Below are 7,485 nucleotides of genomic sequence, written 5' to 3' on the forward strand. Positions count from 1 at the left end.
TTTGTCAATTACCATTTTAATAATAGGGTAAAGAAAATTAAGTGGATTTTTGAAAGAAAACAATACTGTCAATATACTATTAAAACAAATTAAAATGGTAAAAGTTATTGTACTTTAAGTAAAAATAAAAGAGCAAAAATATCAATCCCAGTTTTGGATTACTTTAATTAACAAAAAAAAAATGCATATAGCAAAGGATAGTTTCAATCTGCCTACCTCTGGGTTATGGGCCCAGCATGCTTCCATTGCAGTACTCTGCTGCACATGTAAGTGCAAGAGATCCTGAAGCACTCACTCATAATGGGAAAGTACCAATGTGTTTCTTCGTTGGTTGATGGAAGAAACATCTTACAAAAACTCTCCAGATTATTGACTTTTTAAAGTTTTTCTAGGAAACGTTCTAGATGAATGCTTATTAGCCTTTGTCAGTATGTACTTTTGCAAAGTGTCTCTGTGGTGCAATTGGTTAGTGTGTAAGACTATTAACCAAAAGGTTGGTGGTTCAATCCCACCCAGGAAGGTAATTGACCTTGTGATCAGATTTTGGTGATATTTAAGTAGACAAGTCAAAATTTCAAACCCCCTCTTATTGTGTAGGGTACCTGGCCTTCTCTGATGTAATTAGATTTGATTCAGTGATTTTATAAAAAAAACAGCTAGGAAGCACAATTTAGCAGTGGGTTGCAGATAAAAAAATATGCTGGCAAAAAAATACAATTGAGTGATTAAACAGCTCTTCATTTTCTGGCTTTATTTTTATGCTAACAAATTTGTTCTCTGAAATGTGTCCACAAAGCCAAGTCTCTGATTAACACCTTTGTAGGGATGGTTTTTCACCTATTACTAAATTAAACTTGCTTCATTGGAAAGGCAACAAGATGCATCCTCATTTCAATGTCTACTGAAATAATACAGGTTGACACCAGGAAACATTAACGCCACTGCATCCTTGCTGCTTTCTCATGTGGAAGTCTGTTTAATGTGAAAACAAGGTGATATCTAATTATCACACAGGTAAGGAATTAAGAAAATCTTTATTTAAGGGTGAAGATGTTTCTCACAAAATCGTTGCCCCAATGCATCATTGAAATTCAAGCTGGAAAGATGATTTTAATATATCACTTGTACATTTTGTATTGCTCTTCTGGTGACAATGTAGTTTGTTTTTGTCAATTACCATTTTAATAATAGGGTAAAGAAAATTAAGTGGATTTTTGAAAGAAAACAATACTGTCAATATACTATTAAAACAAATTAAAATGGTAAAAGTTATTGTACTTTAAGTAAAAATAAAAGAGCCAAAATATCAATCCCAGTTTTGGATTACTTTAATTAACAAAAAAAAATGCATATAGCAAAGGATAGTTTCAATCTGCCTACCTCTGGGTTATGGGCCCAGCATGCTTCCATTGCAGTACTCTGCTGCACATGTAAGTGCAAGAGATCCTGAAGCACTCACTCATCATGGGAAAGTACCAATGTGCTTCTTTGTTGGTTGATGGAAGAAACATCTTACAAAAACTCTCCAGATTATTGACTTTTTAAAGTTTTTTTAGGAAACGTTCTAGATGAATGCTTATTAGCCTTTGTCAGTATGTACTTTTGCAAAGTGTCTCTGTGGCGCAATTGGTTAGTTTGTAAGGCTATTAACCAAAAGGTTGGTGGTTCAATCCCACCCAGGGACGTAATTGACCTTGTGATCAGATTTTGGTGATATTTAAGTAGACAAGTCAAAATTTCAAACCCCCTCTTATTGTGTAGGGTACCTGGCCTTCTCTGATGTTATCAGAGTTAGATTTGATTCAGTGATTTTATAAAAAAACAGCTAGGAAGCACAATTTAGCAGTGGGTTGCAGAGAAAAAAAATATGCTGGCAAAAAAATCCAATTGAGTGATTAAACAGCTCTTCATTTTCTGGTTTATTTTTATGCTAACAAATTTGTTCTCTGAAAAGTGTCCACAAAGCCAAGTCTCTGATTAACACCTTTGTAGGGATGGTTTTTCACCTATTACTAAATTAAACTTGCTTCATTGGAAAGGCAGCAAGATGCATCCTCATTTCAATGTCTACTGAAATAATACAGGTTGACACTAGGAAACATTAACGCCACTGCATCCTTGCTGCTTTCTCATGTGGAAGTCTGTTTAATGTGAAAACAAGGTGATATCTAATTAGCACACAGGTAAGGAATTAAGAAAATCTTTATTTAAGGGTGAAGATGTTTCTCACAAAATCGTTGCCCCAATGCATCATTGAAATTCAAGCTGGAAAGATGATTTTAATATATCACTTGTACATTTTGTATTGCTCTTCTGGTGACAATGTAGTTTGTTTTTGTCAATTACCATTTTAATAATAGGGTAAAGAAAATTAAGTGGATTTTTGAAAGAAAACAATACTGTCAATATACTATTAAAACAAATTAAAATGGTAAAAGTTATTGTACTTTAAGTAAAAATAAAAGAGCAAAAATATCAATCCCAGTTTTGGATTACTTTAATTAACAAAAAAAATGCATATAGCAAAGAATAGTTTCAATCTGCCTATCTCTGGGTTATGGGCCCAGCATGCTTCCATTGCAGTACTCTGCTGCACATGTAAGTGCAAGAGATCCTGAAGCACTCACTCATCATGGGAAAGTACCAATGTGTTTCTTCATTGGTTGATGGAAGAAACATCTTACAAAAACTCTCCAGATTATTGACTTTTTAAAGTTTTTCTAGGAAACGTTCTTGATGAATGCTTATTAGCCTTTGTCAGTATGTACTTTTTGCAAAGTGTCTCTGTGGTGCAATTGGTTAGTGTGTAAGGCTATTAACCAAAAGGTTGGTGGTTCAATCCCACCAAGGAACGTAATTGACCTTGTGATCAGATTTTGGTGATATTTAAGTAGACAAGTCAAAATTTCAAACCCCCTCTTATTGTGTAGGCTACCTGGCCTTCTCTGATGTAATCAGAGTTAGATTTGATTCAGTGATTTTATAAAAAACAGCTAGGAAGCACAATTTAGCAGTGGGTTACAGAGAAAAAAAATATGCTGGCAGAAAAATCCAATTGAGTGATTAAACAGCTCTTCATTTTCTGGCTTTATTTTTAAGCTAACAAATTTGTTCTCTGAAAAGTGTCCACAAAGCCAAGTCTCTGATTAACACCTTTGTAAGGATGGTTTTTCACCTATTACTAAATTAAACTTGCTTCATTGGAAAGGCAGCAAGATGCATCCTCATTTCAATGTCTACTGAAATAATACAGGTTGACACCAGGAAACATTAACGCCACTGCATCCTTGCTGCTTTCTCATGTGGAAGTCTGTTTAATGTGAAAACAAGGTGATATCTAATTAGCACACAGGTAAGGAATTAAGAAAATCTTTATTTAAGGGTGAAGATGTTTCTCACAAAATCGTTGCCCCAATGCATCATTGAAATTCAAGCTGGAAAGATGATTTTAATATATCACTTGTACATTTTGTATTGCTCTTCTGGTGACAATGTAGTTTGTTTTTGTCAATTACCATTTTAATAATAGGGTAAAGAAAATTAAGTGGATTTTTGAAAGAAAACAATACTGTCAATATACTATTAAAACAAATTAAAATGGTAAAAGTTATTGTACTTTAAGTAAAAATAAAAGAGCCAAAATATCAATCCCAGTTTTGGATTACTTTAATTAACAAAAAAAAAGCATATAGCAAAGGATAGTTTCAATCTGCCTACCTCTGGGTTTTGGGCCCAGCATGCTTCCATTGCTGTACTCTGCTGCACATGTAAGTGCAAGAGATCCTGAAGCACTCACTCATCATGGGAAAGTACCAATGTGTTTCTTCGTTGGTTGATGGAAGAAACATCTTACAAAAACTCTCCAGATTATTGACTTTTTAAAGTTTTTCTAGGAAACGTTTTAGATGAATGCTTATTAGCCCTTGTCAGTATATAATTTTGCAATGTGTCTCTGTGGCGCAATTAGTTAGTGTGTACGGCTATTAACCAAAAGGTTTGTGGTTCAATCCCACCCAGGTACGTAATTGACCTTGTTATCAGATTTTGGTGATCTTTAAGTAGACATGTCAAATTTCATACCCCCTGTTATTGTGTAGGGTACCTGGCCTTCTCTGATGTAATCAGAGTTAGATTTGATTCAATGATTTTATAAAAACATCTAGGAAGCACAATTTAGCAGTGGGTTGCAGAGAAAAAAAAATATGCTGGCAAAAAAATCAAATTGCGTGATTAAACAGCTCTTCATTTTCTGGCTTTATTTTTATGCTAACAAATTTGTTCTCTGAAAAGTGTCCACAAAGCCAAGTCTCTGATTAACACCTTTGTAGGGATGGTTTTTCACCTATTACTAAATTAAACTTGCTTCATTGGAAAGGCAGCAAGATGCATCCTCATTTCAATGTCTACTGAAATAATACAGGTTGAAACCAGGAAACATTAACGCCACTGCATCCTTGCTGCTTTCTCATGTGGAAGTCTGTTTAATGTGAAAACAAGGTGATATCTAATTAGCACACAGGTAAGGAATTACGAAAATCTTTATTTAAGGGTGAAGATGTTTCTCACAAAATTGTTGCCCCAATGCATCATTGAAATTCAAGCTGGAAAGATGATTTTAATATATCACTTGTACATTTTGTATTGCTCTTCTGGTGACAATGTAGTTTGTTTTTGTCAATTACCATTTTAATAATAGGGTAAAGAAAATTAAGTGGATTTTTGAAAGAAAACTATACTGTCAATAAACTATTAAAACAAATTAAAATGGTAAAAGTTATTGTACTTTAAGTAAAAATAAAAGAGCAAAAATATCAATCCCAGTTTTGATTACTTAAATTAACAAAAAAAATGCATATAGCAAAGGATAGTTTCAATCTGCCTACCTCTGGGTTATGGGTCCAGCATGCTTCCATTGCAGTACTCTGCTGCACATGTAAGTGCAAGAGATCCAGAAGCACTCACTCATCATGGGAAAGTACCAATGTGTTTATTCGTTGGTTGATGGAAGAAACATCTTACAAAAACTCTCCAGATTATTTATTTTTTAATGTTTTTCTAGGAAACGTTCTAGATGTATGCTTATTAGCCTTTGTCAGTATGTACTTTTTGCAAAGTGTCTCTGTGGCGCGATCGGTTAGTGTGTTCGACTATTAACCAAAAGGTTGGTGGTTCAATCCCACCCAGGGACGTAATTGACCTTGTGATCAGATTTTGGTGATATTTAAGTAGACAAGTCAAAATTTCAAACCCCCTCTTATTGTGTAGGGTACCTGGCCTTCTCTGATGTAATCAGAGTTAGATTTGATTCAGTGATTTTATAAAAAACAGCTAGGAAGCACAATTTAGCAGTGGGTTGCAGAGAAAAAAAATATGCTGGCAAAAAAAATCCAATTGAGTGATTAAACAGCTCTTCATTTTCTGGCTTTATTTTTATGCTAACAAATTTGTTCTCTGAAAAGTGTCCACAAAGCCAAGTCTCTGATTAACACCTTTGTAGGGATGGTTTTTCACCTATTACTAAATTAAACTTGCTTCATTGGAAAGGCAGCAAGATGCATCCTCATTTCAATGTCTACTGAAATAATACAAGTTGACACCAGGAAACATTAACGCCACTGCATCCTTGCTGCTTTCTCATGTGGAAGTCTGTTTAATGCGAAAACAAGGTGATATCTAATTATCACACAGGTAAGGAATTAAAAAAATCTTTATTTAAGGGTGAAGATGTTTCTCACAAAATCGTTGCCCCAATGCATCATTGAAATTCAAGCTGGAAAGATGATTTTAATATATCACTTGTACATTTTGTATTGCTCTTCTGGTGACAATGTAGTTTGTTTTTGTCAATTACCATTTTAATAATAGGGTAAAGAAAATTAAGTGGATTTTTGAAAGAAAACAATACTGTCAATATACTATTAAAACAAATTAAAATGGTAAAAGTTATTGTACTTTAAGTAAAAATAAAAGAGCCAAAATATCAATCCCAGTTTTGGATTACTTTAATTAACAAAAAAAAAGCATATAGCAAAGGATAGTTTCAATCTGCCTACCTCTGGGTTATGGGCCCAGCATGCTTCCATTGCTGTACTCTGCTGCACATGTAAGTGCAAGAGATCCTGAAGCACTCACTCATCATGGGAAAGTACCAATGTGTTTCTTCGTTGGTTGATGGAAGAAACATCTTACAAAAACTCTCCAGATTATTGACTTTTTAAAGTTTTTCTAGGAAACGTTTTAGATGAATGCTTATTAGCCTTTGTCAGTATGCCCTTTCGCAAAGTGTCTTTGTGGCGCAATCAGTTAGTGTGTATGGCTATTAACTAAAAGGTTGGTGGTTCAATCCCACCCAGGGATGTAATTGATCTTGTTATCAGATTTTGGTGATCTTTAAGTAGACAAGTCAAAATTTCAAACCCCCTCTTATGGTGTAGGGTACCTGGCCTTCTCTGATGTAATCAGAGTTAGATTTGATTCATTGATTTTATAAAAACAGCTAGGAAGCACAATTTAGCAGTGGTTTGCAGAGAAAAAAAATATGCTGGCAGAAAAATCCAATTGAGTGATTAAACAGCTCTTCATTTTCTTGCTTTATTTTTATGCTAACAAATTTGTTCTCTGAAAAGTGTCCACAAAGCCAAGTCTCTGATTAACACCTTTGTAAGGATGGTTTTTCACCTATTACTAAATTAAACTTGCTTCATTGGAAAGGCAGCAAGATGCATCCTCATTTCAATGTCTACTGAAATAATACAAGTTGACACCAGGAAACATTAACGCCACTGCATCCTTGCTGCTTTCTCATGTGGAAGTCTGTTTAATGCGAAAACAAGGTGATATCTAATTATCACACAGGTAAGGAATTAAGAAAATCTTTATTTAAGGGTGAAGATGTTTCTCACAAAATCGTTGCCCCAATGCATCATTGAAATTCAAGCTGGAAAGATGATTTTAATATATCACTTGTACATTTTGTATTGCTCTTCTGGTGACAATGTAGTTTGTTTTTGTCAATTACCATTTTAATAATAGGGTAAAGAAAATTAAGTGGATTTTTGAAAGAAAACTATACTGTCAATATACTATTAAAACAAATTAAAATGGTAAAAGTTATTGTACTTTAAGTAAAAATAAAAGAGCAAAAATATCAATCCCAGTTTTGATTACTTAAATTAACAAAAAAAAATGCATATAGCAAAGGATAGTTTCAATCTGCCTACCTCTGGGTTATGGGTCCAGCATGCTTCCATTGCAGTACTCTGCTGCACATGTAAGTGCAAGAGATCCTGAAGCACTCACTCATCATGGGAAAGTACCAATGTGTTAATTCGTTGGTTGATGGAAGAAACATCTTACAAAAACTCTCCAGATTATTGATTTTTTAATGTTTTTCTAGGAAACGTTCTAGATGTATGCTTATTAGCCTTTGTCAGTATGTACATTTTGCAAAGTGTCTCTGTGGCGCAATCGGTAAGTGTGCTCGAC

Source organism: Pseudophryne corroboree, unplaced genomic scaffold, assembly GCF_028390025.1.
Source record: "Pseudophryne corroboree isolate aPseCor3 unplaced genomic scaffold, aPseCor3.hap2 scaffold_428, whole genome shotgun sequence".
NCBI lineage: Eukaryota > Metazoa > Chordata > Amphibia > Anura > Myobatrachidae > Pseudophryne > Pseudophryne corroboree.